The 13,809-nt window shown below is 34.5% G+C and overlaps 1 long non-coding RNA gene across 1 annotated transcript in view; it reads right to left on the bottom strand.

Moving 5' to 3' along the window:
- The window catches only part of LOC129022468 (uncharacterized), a 135,517-nt gene extending 123,085 nt beyond the window's left edge, over positions 1-12,432 (bottom strand). The window contains exon 1 of the long non-coding RNA XR_008496438.1: positions 12,370-12,432. This is a non-coding gene — a long non-coding RNA (uncharacterized LOC129022468). The remainder of the gene's footprint in view (positions 1-12,369) is intronic.
- Positions 12,433-13,809: the final 1,377 nt, after the last annotated feature.

Consider the following 13,809-nt stretch of genomic DNA (forward strand, 5'->3'; position numbering starts at 1 on the left):
AACATTATATAATACTCATGTTAAAGGAGGCAAAACTGCCTACCTAGGGGCCAATAACAATTCATCTACATTTCCTAGATATGTTTTTTTGACTCATCAGTATCATATTCTTTTATGAATAATAAGCTCAACTAATTTGTTATCAATTCTTTCCACTATTGGAAAAGTCTGTTGGATATATTAATGTTTGAATGACAAGCAGCTTGTGCTCTTCTCTGAGCATCTAAAAATATCGCCAGATGCATTGTGAGCAATTTAAAAGCCATAATTAGCTTACTTCCAACGACAAATGAATAGCAGCTCCACATACCCTTAAGAGTCTCCGATGTTGTTCATTAGAAATATGTGAGCCACATATGTAATTTTAAATTTCTTAGTAGCTACATTTTAAAAAGTAAAACAAACGGGTAAGATTTATTTTAATAATACATTTAATTTAACCCAATATATGGAAAATATTATAGTTACAATTTGTGGCACTATCCATATTTTAAGTCCCCAGTAGGTACATGTAGCCAATGTACTTTATTATACAGCAAAGGAACTAAGAGAACAGTAGAGGCATAATTCTGAGGGGAAAAAAGCATAGGTCAGTGAAAAGGCATTTTTTTTTTTTAACTTATGGTAGTGCACATAATAATTGGATTGTGCTCTCTGTAAGTGACTTCACTGAAAAGGGAAAGGAGGACTTGGCACTGTGTATGAGGTGAGGTGAGAATATCATCAAAATAAGAATGAACCTCTTTTAGTAATGAGGAAATAGAGCAATTTGGTAATAAAATGATTTTCTTTATATCCCCTCTAAGGATCAATAAAAATATATCAAAACATAATTTTAAAAATCTTCATAGTTTGCAATTGCAATGATATTAAAATGTTGTGACAGGAAAAACATGTTGTGATGAAAGTATACATAAAATGATCAAGAAAAACACTTAAATTTAGCACTTAAAAACATTTTGAGGACAGTTAAAGATGCCCAGATTCAGAGTACCACTTACAGATCATCATCCAGAAATATGCCAACAATATATTCCTTTGTTCACTAAAAATATCCTTAGTATTTACTATATACACAGAGCTTTTCTAGCCCGGGGTACAATAGAAACAAAAATAGGTAAAATCCATGCTCAATTGGAGCAAATATTCTAAGGTACCTACATAAATTCATTGCCTACCAAAGCTTTGTTAAATGGCTTCTAAAGAACTTTCTTCATTCTTTACCAACTAATATGATCTAGGGTTTGGTCTTATAAGGAAACATGTTCAATCTGATTGCCAAACTCAAGAAGTCTGGAATCTGTTTTATCTATCTCTGAATCTGCCTCAGTACATATCAGACTGCCTTATACATTAATGATGGTATTGAGTTGAATCAAACTGAATTAAATCAAATTGAATTTAATTGAATAAAATAGAAGCTATTGCATTGATAAAAGTACCAACTCATAAACTAGAAATATCACCATTAAAAATGAATACCAAAACCAGATAAAGACTATTCTAGGGCAAGAAAAGTGCAAACTAATATCTTTCATTAACAGAGATGCAAAAATCATCAAGAGACTATGAGCAAATTAAATCCAACAATATATAAAATGAATCACATACCATGACTAACTGAGATTTATCACAGGTATATAAAATTGGCACTACGTGTCATAATTAATTAATGTAAACAATCATATAAACAGGCTACGGAAGAAAATAAATATGATTACATCAGTTGATTCAGAGAAAAGATTGATGCATCCTGGCATCCAAAATCAATTCATGGTAAAAACTCTCAGCAAACTAGGAATATAGGGGAATTTTCTCAACGTGATAAAGAACATCTGTAAAGAACCTACAGCTAACATCCTACTCAATGATGAGAAACCGATGCATTTCCACTTGGAACAGCTTCTCTTTAACATTGTGCTAGAAGTCCTAGCTAACACAATAAGACAAAAAGTAAAAATAAAATGTATACAGACTGTGAAACAAGAAATAAAATTGTCTTTGTTTAGAGATTACATAATTATCTATGTATTAAATGCCAAAGAATCAACAAAAATCCCCAGGAGCAAGCAAATGACTATAGTAAGAATGCAGGATATAAGGTTAATATATAAAGTCATTTGCTTTTCTACATACCAACAATGAACAATAGGAATTTTAAATGAAAAATATGATACCATTTACATTGGCACCAAAGACAATAAATCACTCAGGCATAAATCTAATAACATATATACAGGATCTATACAAGAAAAACTACAAACCTTTCATCAAAAACACCAAGGAATATCTGAAAAAAATAGAGATATCCCATACTCATGGATACTTAATCTCTAGATTAAGGCAATCCCAATCAAAATTTCAAGTTACCTTGCAGATATCAATAAACTAATTCCAAAGTTTATATGAAAAAGAGGAAAGACCCAGAATACCCAACACTATGTTGAAGAAGAACAAATTAGCAAACAAACTCTATCTGACATCAAGACTAAGTATAAGCTACTGTAATCCAGACAGTATAATATTGGCAGTAGACACATATATTAGAATAAAGAACCCAAAAAACATAGCCAACTAATCTTAGACAAAAGAACAAAATCAGTTACATGAAGAAAAAGATAGTCTTTTCAACAAATCACACCGGAACAACTGGACATCTGTATAAAAACAAAATCTAGATATGAAACTTAACTACTTTCACAAAAATTAACTTAAAATAGATTGCAAACTAAATGTAAAATGCAAAACTATAAAATTTTTGAAGATAATATAAGAGAAAATCAAGACAATCTTTGATGATGAGTTTCCATATACAATATCAAAAGCATAAATTACAGAAAAAATTAAAAGTTGACTTTGTTAAAATTGAAAACTGCTCTGTGAAAGACATTGTTAATAGAATAAAATTACAAGCCACATACTGTGAGAAAATTGTCACAAAACACATATCTGATAGAGGGCTTGTATTCAAAATATAAAAAGGACTCTTAAAACTCAACAATAAGAACTCAAACAATTCAATAAAAAGTGGTCAAATAACCTGAATATATTGACAAATGGGATGTAATTAAAGAGCTTCTGCACAGCAAAAGAAACTATCATCAGAGCAAACAGGCAACCTAGAGAGTGAGAGAAAAGTTTTGCAATCTACCCATCTGACAAAGGTCTGATATCCAGAATTTACAAGGAACTTAAACAAATTTACAAGAAAAAAAAACCCTATTGAAAAGTGAGCAAAGGATATGAACAGACACTTTTCAAAAGAAGGCATTTACGTGGCCAAAAAACATATGAAAAAAAGCTCAACATCACTGTCATTAGAGAAATGCAAATCAAAACCCACAATGAGATATTGTCTCATGCCAGTCAGAATGGCAACTATTAAAAAGTCAAGAAACAATAGATGCTGGAGAGGCTGTGGAGAAATAAGGATGCTTTTACACTGTTGGTGGGAATGTAAATTAGTTCAACAATTGTGGAAGATAGTGTGGTGATTCCTCAAGAATCTAGAACCAGAAATACCATTTGACCCAGCAATCCCATTACTGGGTATATACACAAAGGAATATAAATCATCCTACTATAAAGACACATGCACATGTATGTTTATTATAGCACTGTTCATAATAGCAAAGACTTGGAACCAACCCAAACGCCCATCAACGATAGACTGGATAAAGAAAATGTGGTACATATACATCATGGAATACTATGCAGCCAAAAAAGGAATGAGATCATGCTCTTTGCAGGGACATGGATGAAGCTGGAAGCCATCATCCTGAGCAAACTAACACAGGAACAGAAAACCAAACATCACATATTCTCACTCATAGGTGGAAATTGAACAGTGAGAACACATGGACACATGGAGGGAAAAAACACACACCAGGGCCTATTGGGGGGGTGGGGGCAAGGGAGGAAACATAGATTATGGGTCAATAGGTGCAGCAAACCACCATGGCACATATATATCTATATAACAAACCTGCAGATTGTGCACATGCATCCTGGAACTTAAAGTAAAATAAAATAAAATAAAAACAATAAGAACTCAAAGAATCCAACAAAAAATGGTCAAATGACCTGAACATACACCTCATCAAAAAAGACATACAAATGGCAAATAACCATACAAAAAGATGTGCAACATCATTTTTCATTAAATAATTGCAAATTAAACAATGAGATACCACTATACACCTATTAGAGTGACTAAAATCCAAAAATCTGACAATAACAAATGCTGACAATGAAGCACAACAAAAGAAACTCTCATTCATTGCTGGTGGGAACGCAAGATGGTTCAGCCACTTTGCAAGACAGTTTGGCACATTCTTACAAAGCTAAACATAGTCTTACCATATGATCAGGCTCCTAGTTATTTACCCAATTCACTTGAAAACTTATGTACACAAAAATACCTGTACTCAAATGTTTATAACAGCTTTACTTATAACTACCCAAAGTGGAACCAACCAAGATGTTTTTCAATAAGTGAATGGATAAGCAAACTAGGACATCCAAATAATGGAACAGTATTCAGTGATAAAAGGAAATGATCTATCAAGCCACAAAAAGGTAGGTCATGCTTAAATGCAAGCTACGTTTAAATGCATGTGAATGCATATTGCAAGTAACAGAAGCTAGCTTGAAAATGCTACATTTTGTGTGATTTCAATTATATCATATTCTGGCAAGGGCAAACTATAGAGACAAAAAATATCAATGGTTGCCAGAGCTTAGGGCATTAAGGCAAGAGCGGGAGGAATGAATAAGTGAAGCACAGTGCTCAAAACATACACACACACACACGCACACACACACAAACTCACAATGATTAGGGTATGTCAAAGTGCCACAGGAGCCAACTGAAAGAGCTCCCAATGCCCAAAGGTGGGGCAATTGGAGCAATAAAATAAAGTAGTATTGGATAAAATAAATATCCATAAGTCCTTATGGATATAAATAATTAAATAAACTAATAAATGGGAGAGAAGAAACACATCTATCCAGAAAAATTCCAAATAACTTTAGACCTTTCACCCTAAAATAGGGGAAGCATAAGTCCCAGATCCTTAAGTCTTGGAAGCACATAGTAACTTTCTTCCAAAGAATACAGTATGGAAGAAAGGGGATAAGAAAAACAGTGAAGAAACCTGACAAACACTATATCAGCCATCAAAATCAACATCAATACTCACAAATGCTGTAAATTTTACATACCCTGGATGTAACGTGATTAAAAATTATACTTTGCCTTTGTGATCTTTCTCCACAAAAAACCATAACTCTAGTCCAATAGTGAGAAAAACATGAAATTCTAATAGAAAGGCATCCCAACAATGTATCTGACCAGCACTTCCCAAAACTATCAAGGTCATCAAAAAAAAGGAAAGTGTGATAAATCATCAGAGCTGAAAGGGGACTAAGGACTCAGGACCCTAGAGTAGAAAAGAAACATTAGGTAAAAGCTAAAAAAAAAATCAGAATAAATTATGGACATCAGTTAATAATATATCAATATTGGTTCATTAATTTTAACCAACTGTACTAATGTACGATGTTAGCAATAAGGGAAACTGTGTGTGAGATTGAAGGGTAGAGGGAGGATATATGCAAATTATCCCTACTATCTACTCCATCTTTCTGTAAATGTAAAACTTTTATAAAACATAAAATCAATTAGCCAGGCTCAGTGGCTCATGCCTGTAATCCCAGCACTTTGGGAGGCAGAGGCAGGTTGATCACCTGAGGTCAGGAGTTCGAGACCAACCTGATGAACATGGCAAAACCACATCTCTACTAAAAATACAAAAAATTAGCCAGGTGTGGTGGCTCATGCCTATAATCCCAGCTACCTGGGAGGCTGAGGCAGGAGAATCACTTGAATCCGAGAGGTAGAGGTTGCAGTGAGCTGAGATCACACCATTGCACTCCAGCCTGGGCCACAAGAGTGAAACTCTGTCTCAAAAAATAATAAATAAATAAAAAAAATAAAGTCAATTAATAAAATCAATATTCTGACTAACCCATGATATACTTTAATATAAGTAAGATCAATTTTTGGAATCCATATAACAGAGTCATTCTAGGGATCTTAATGATGTCCACAAAAATTCAGTGCCAAGAAGATCCAGCCTAAAGGAACTTGCCATCCTTACTCATTTATTATAAAATCTACAATACTACAGTTTTCTATGATACCAGTGCTTGTCAGAATATGAAGTACTTACATCTCCATCTTAGTCCTGCAACCTAATCTAGTAATTACCCTAATTCTTTCTTCTCATTCATTCACAGCTAATCTTGAAAGACTTCTCTCTCGCGCGATCTCATTTCCATTCATTCTTCAATGCATAATAATCTGGGTTCTGCCCCAATTCACTCCCAAGGTCAATAATTGCCTATCTATTGCCAAAATCAATGGTCACTCACCTATTATCTTATTTTACTTCTCAGAAGTATTAGACACATTATTTATTCCTTCCTTTTTTAACACGTGCTTCTTTTGTATTCATCACATCTTGGTGGGTGGGTGTGTGTGTGGGTGTGTGTGTGTAAATAAGGGGGGGGAGAGAGAGAGAGAGACAGAGATTCCTATTCTGTCCTTAAATGTTATTGTCCATAAAGTTTAGCAAGTTTAGCAGTTTAGCAAGTTATTTTCACTCTGTTACTCTCCCCATGTGACCCCCTTAACTCCCATCACTTTAGTAACTACTATATGTTAATGTATACCAAATTTTTATTTCCCATCGAGAGCTCTTTCATGAGAGTGAGAAGATGCCTTCCTACTTACAATGGCATTTTCACTTGACAGCCCCAGTCACATATCAAAATCAACATGTCCCAGAATAACCTATCATCTCTGTCATTCAAAACTGCTTATACACTTATATTCTATTTGTTAGTACATGGTATGCCTATTGTTTACTCAAGACAATAGCATAGTTGTTAAAATCAGCTTCATCCTTACTTCAAATATTAAATCATCCCTTAATTATTTTCAATTGTCTGTTAATTTTTAAAAATCCATCAATTTCTATCTGTCCTAGAACTTCCATTCTCATTTAAGCCATCATCTCCATCATCTCTTGCCTAGTTTCCCACAACAGCCTCACACTGGTCTCCACACCTCCTTGCTTCTTCCTTCAAATCTGTTCTTCAGTCTCTCTCATCATTCCCCAATTCAAAGCACTGTATTAACTCCTCTTTGTTATTTGTTTGAGGTTCAAATGATTTCATTTTGCTTATAGGGCTTTTCATAATTAGGATCCTGGATAACCCTCCAGTCTACTTTTCTCCTTCCTTCCCTCCTTCTACCTCACATTATGCTAAAGTGCTTTTAGTTCTTCCAATGTCTGTGCTGCTGCTTCTGCATAGGTCATTTCTCTACCCAACTCTCATTGTCAATCTAACTTCAGAGTTTTGCCTAAATAGACCTTCTTTCAGGATATCTTCTCTAAATTCACAAATCTCAAGTAGTTGCCTCTCTATATATTACCACACCCTCTCCTTCTCTCTCTCTTTCTCTCTCTCTCTCTGCCCCCACCCTCTCTCTCTCCCACATGCACACACACACATTTCTAAATTTCCTGACTGATTACCCATACTGCTAATTAAACTCCAAGCACTATGAAGTTAGTGAGAATATCTAAATTATTATTATCTCCCCAAGAATATCTAGGATAACGACTGACACAGAAATATTTGATAGATGGATTAATTGATCGATTGAAGGAAAGATGGATGGATGATTAAAACATGAAAGTTGAAAAATCTAAACTCAGATCTCTTTTTTAAAAAAAATAAATAAATGAAACCTCTCTGGACTGAGTTACTCCTTGCTTGGTGCTTTTGATTCTAATACATTATCTCAGAAATAGCCTTGGTTTCTGTGAGTATTAAAAAAAAATGTATAAAGAAGACTCACTGTGTCCCAAGTTTAAAGCAAGGATTTTCCAAGAAAGCATTATTGCTCTAGGTTTGCAATCAGCATGTTAATCACCTAATACGATGTTTGGAACTACACATGAATGGACAGGACCAAAATTCCAAGACATCAAAGGACTCAAGTTTAATAATATCAACTTGAAAGTAATCAGAGAATGGTTAAAAAATGAATTGTCAGCAACTGAAGAATAACAGTGGGAATTAACCAGGACGTACTATGGGGCTAGGACAGCAAATTGAATATGGGATGTATAAATAGCTACATAAGCCAGAATCAAATACTTGCTTCAGGCAGCCTTTAGACGTGACAGTTGGACAGTCCAGGAAGATTTCAAAGGTTTAAGAGAATAGATCTCGAGCAGATTAGGAAAGTCTGGATATTAATAGCAGCAAAATATATAGAATAATAGGAGGTGAGATCAAAGATATTTTGCTATGCTTAAGCGCAGGAGAAGATTGAAAAACAAAACTATGGAGTGAAAAACTTGGAGGTCAAAGATACACACTCTATTTTCTCCAAATCAGCTTTTTTCATTCAAAACCAGCAGTAGCCAAACAGCTTCAAAATGACTTTTTAAACTTTTTCCTTAAGTTATACTTTAAAATTAAATAATATCTCCACAGGAAAACTACTATTAGATATTTCCCTTTTGAAATGTGTAATTATAATGTCTTACGTTACAAACAAACAAATAGGCACTAAAATGGCATTAATGATAAACTCAACGTTAATCCAATTAAAAATAATAGGCCAGGCATGGTGGCTCCCAGCACTTTGGGAGGCTGAGGCAGGAGGATCACTGAGGTCACAAGTTTGAGACCAGCCTGGTCAACATGGTGAAACCCCGTCTATACAAAAAATACAAAAATTAGCCGGGCATGGTGGCATATTCCTGTAATCCCAGCTACTCGGGAGGCTGAGGCAGAATAATCACTTGAACCCAGGAAGTAGAGGTTGCAGTGAGCTGAGATCGTGCCACTGCACTCCAGCCTGGGTGACAGAGCATGTCTCTGTCTCAAAATAATAATAATAATAATAATGATAATAATAATAATAATAATAATAATGAGTGACAGCTGAAATCTTTCTTTTGACGTCTACTCTGAAGTCCACTATAACTTATTATTGCTTGTATTGTTTTGTTTTGTAAATGAAGACATCATCAAAGAGGAAATGGCTATTAATTTTTATCAATTTTGAAATCCTACCTTTACATCTTCCTTCGCTGATGTCACCTCCACTTAGATCATTCAGAAGATAGTTGGGCAAGAAAATGACTATTCTTTATTTTTGTCCCAAATGTTTTAGCTTATCTAATTCTAAAGATCCAAATCACCAGGTTATTGCAAATCTTCCACTTGATTTTTTCAGTATAAATTTGACCTACCAATGTTTAAAATTCCTGAAGTACAGGAATGTGGTTCAGCTTTTCTCTGCTGTCACCTATGTGTCACACAATAACAAGAAAAAAAAAAAACCCTAAATGCTCAAAAAGTACCTGTGGGGTAAACGAGTAAACCAAGAGTGAGAGAAATAAGTCCTTTAATCATTTGCTCACCTCGTGCCAGGTATAATGCCTGGGTGAAAAGAATGGTTAGAACATGCTTGACCACCTGTCTTTTACCCATAATATCAAGCTACTAAATTGCTAATTTCTGAAAGGTCTGAGATAACTTGCCATATCTTTTTTCCTATCTTTTTTGCTGATTTATTTCTAGGGGGTTCCACATTTTCTCATTATCTTTCTTTTCCTGCAGCAATTTGTGCATATAATTGCTTTTAATCCATAAAGTTATTGTTACAAATAGTACTCTCTTTGATGAAGAACACTGTACTTGACAGGTTAATGATATTAAATTTTTTAATAACTTCCTATATTTAAATAATAATGAGAAGATGCAATTCATTTGTTTATTTTTAGTCCTTCGACCCTCTACAGGCAGTTAATATAGAGGAAGAAATTAAGGCAAATTCATTTCTGCCTTAGGAACTAGAGTTGAGCTCTTCTCCCAGTGTCTAATGTTTATTTGAATTTCCACACAGAATCAAGTGCCAATTACATTAAAATAATCTAGACACCTTCAAAATCTAAAGCCCCATTCATGGGATAAGTTGGAATCCAAAATTTATGGAAATAGTGATTTCACAGGTGTCTGTAGTAACTTGTTCCCTTGGCTAACGTGCCCATTGAACTAAACAACACTGATGCAAAATTTTACGGGAAAATTATATTAGGTAGCCATAGGTGGAAATGACATCTGACTTTTCAGCTAGTTTCTCTTAAATAAAGAGCATTAAGTATCATGAAGTAAAATCTATAATTAGATTTATGTTCCCCAAAACTAACACTCCAAAGTTTAGAAACAGGCATACCTGGTTATTTCAATTTATAATTTTTTTTTCTTGGAATTCTTTTTTGAATCCAGGGTATTTTTCTACAGTTCTTTGACTTAATATTCTCTGAGGGTAGATTTTTTTGTGTGCATTTACTCATTTGTTTGATTTTGGTTTTGCTCAGTAAAAAGATACTTTATCTAATTTCCTTTCCATATTTCCATTTGCTTTGTAAAATTAACTTAAAGCATGTGTACAGACTTGGATGAAACTCAAAGTAGAAATACATAACTTTCTTAGTGAGAAACATAATTTGTTTTTTATGAAATAGTGTATCTTTTCTAATTGATGGACAAGTTTTAGAAACCACATATTCTTGGTTTGTGGCTATACTATCTAATTTTCTAAAATAGATTCATCTAGTTACTCTCTGTTTATACTAGTTGTGACATTCCCTTGTCATTTCACAACATAATTTTTTTAAATCTTAGCATATAAGTGTTCCCCTCCCTTAGGTATATTTATTCAAACTTGGATGGTGTGACAACAGGTATCAGGATTTTGCTACAGACACAGAAAAAAACTTGAGTCACACTCTTGTTTTCTTGAAGTTTCCAGATGGTGGTGGCTGGCTGCTCCTCACTTAAGTATGAATGTTCAAAATTGTAACTTTTCTTTAAGGCAGAACAAAAATTTTAAACCTGTTATTTGGAAAGGTGTTTTTTCTGAGCAACCTTAAGAAAACAAATGCCTTGGAAAATCTTTATTATTGATTCATAACATTCATTTTTAATAGATTTTATATCCTAGCTCATGTTTCACATTTTACACCATCTTCTTCTCAGGCCTGAAGGTAAAATTCTCATGGCTGCCTATCTCTGGGCAATGATTTTCTTTCTCTCTATTCTCTCTCAGGAACAGTTTAATCAAAGGGAAGGCAGTTTACTTTTTCAGACCCTCTGCTCCCATAATGACTTCCATATCTTTTATTAAATGTAGCAGGAGAAAAATTAAACATAAAAAATGATTCTAATCAGTTACAATTTTGAACGTTTAAGGGAGAATAAGTTCAAGATATCTGTTGTAAATCTTGGTGACTATAGTAAAACAACAATGCATTTTAAAGAATAAAATAAAAGCTCTTATAGCATGACTCTGTTTTACATATCCAGAATTATTGAGATATTTTCATAAAGTGTCCTAATTTCCCCTCTCCCTTTGGCTTTCTTATCCAGGCACACTTGATTTTCATCAATATCAACTCCTTTAGCCTATTATGAGTACATCTATACTCCTCTTTCTCTGACACTCTATTCCCAGCCTTTTCTCTTTCTGACATGCTCCTTTGCCCAGCATTCTCTGCCTTGTTTTGGCATTCTTTGTCCAAGCCCACTCTCTTTTCTTCCTCTCTCTTCAAACTCCCATATACCTCCTCCATTCTCATTTCTGCTGAATTATTGATGGGATTTTCAGCTCCCATTCAACAATTTTTGTTTCTTTTCTTTCTGCCAATCTAGACATGAAATTTGGCCTCTTTTTTCTTGAATTTTACTTAAATAATAATAAACAAAAACACCCACAAATACAAAGTATATAGTAGACATTATTGAATGTTTTGGTGTCAGAGTTCTATATCAAAGTCATGCAAATACCTTAAAATTAAATATTACATATCCCCACTCTTAAAATTTTTTCAGCCATTTGTCCAGTCTCATCTACCACTATAACCTGAGCTCACTCCCCGTACACATAATTTCAAGCTAATTTTTCATGTAGAGGAATTCAGCAATATTTCTGTAATCCTTATCACTTGCTAACTCATGCCTTGTTTTCAAGCCATGCCTTGAAAATCTCACTTTCAAGCCCCAAGTACTTACGTTATTTTCCTTACTTATTAAAAAAATAGTGTCATCTCTTAAGATCATAATCTTTTGCTACTATAAGTGACATTTTAACACAGTATAATGTCTTCAAAATAATGATTAACTCTATTCACATTATGTATCTTAATTATGAAAACTGCATAGTAAGGAATTACATTCAGCTGAAAAAAAATGACAAATGAGGGTGTTTACTTGTCTTACTTGAAGGGAGTTCAGAGCTAGGTTGCTGTGGCAGGTCTGAATGTGTTCAGGAATCTAGGCTTCATCTTCTTTCCACTCAGATGTCATTAACATCATTGTCACCTCATAGTCACAAGATGCATGTCCATCCTGAACATTACATCAACGTCCCCAGGCAGGAAGATGGGGAGACAAAAGACAGAAGGTATGTGCCAACTTAACCTAGCTGTCTTGAGCTTTGATGGAAGCACCGCCAGTATTTCCACTTATATCTCATTCTGTTTCACACAGCCTTTCCTAGCTTCAATGGAGGTACATTGTTACCCTCAACTAAATTGAAGTTCTGTTGTTAGGGAGAAAAGATTTTGACTATAGGGTCATAGTGTCTACCAAAATAAAAGTTCTAATTCTCACAATTTCAGTGAAAACCTATCTATTCTTCAGCTCATAACAAGGATCAGATCATATGGTTTTGGCATAGTGTATTCTTACTTTATATACCTTGTACTATTTTAAATTGTTAAACAACATGTTACTTGCAATGGTCAGTATGGATGAATAATTTTTTGATGGTTTGCAGGTGCAGGTCTTGGACTAGGTTTATCAACCTTATTGCTATTAATATTTGGGTCTGAAAATTCTTTGTTGTGGAGGCTGTTCTCTGCCTCGCAATGTTTAACAGCACCCCTGAATTATACATGCTAGAAGCCAGTAGCCCTCCCCACCTCTAGTTGAGACAATGAAAAATGCCTCCAGACATTGCCCATGCTCTCTGAGAGGAAAAAATGTTGTTGACTGAGAAACACTCTCTTGGATTGATGAGATTTTTTTTGTAATGGCATTAAAATTACCTGGGATGTCTTTTAAAAAAGACTCTACTCCCAAATTTCTGATTCAGTGGATATTCTTTGAAGCTTCCTAATTTGTTTTCATTAAGTCCCTTGTATAATTCTAACACATACCCAAGTTTGGAAATCATTATATCATACAAAGGCTAAATTACCCAGCAGTCAAGATGGAGCCTGACACTTAGACAAATGATAAAAGGGAAAAAGCTAGAAGCACTTGGAACCAGGCTTGGAGAGACAACCTGTGTTGGAGAGACACCCACAAAGGAGCACAGCAAATTGTCTAAGTCACGGTGTTCAAAGGAAAAAGGTGCTCTCAGGATAGTACTTGTAGCTGAGTAGTACTCTAAAACACTGGGAGTTATTACAATAGCTATTCAATCTTTCTGAACACAATTAGACAAGCAACAATATTATACATTTACAATTTAAAAGAAAGGGCCAGGTACAGTGGCTCACACCTATAATCCCAACACTTTGTGAGGCAGAGGCGGGAGGAGCACTTGAGTTCACGAGTTCAAGACCAGCCTGGACAACATGGTGAACCCCAGTCTCTACAAAAAATACAAAAAATTAGCCGGGCGTGGTGGCGGGCACCTGTAGTCCCAGCTAC

This window comes from Pongo pygmaeus, chromosome 22 (genome assembly GCF_028885625.2).
Source record: "Pongo pygmaeus isolate AG05252 chromosome 22, NHGRI_mPonPyg2-v2.0_pri, whole genome shotgun sequence".
Taxonomy (NCBI): domain Eukaryota; kingdom Metazoa; phylum Chordata; class Mammalia; order Primates; family Hominidae; genus Pongo; species Pongo pygmaeus.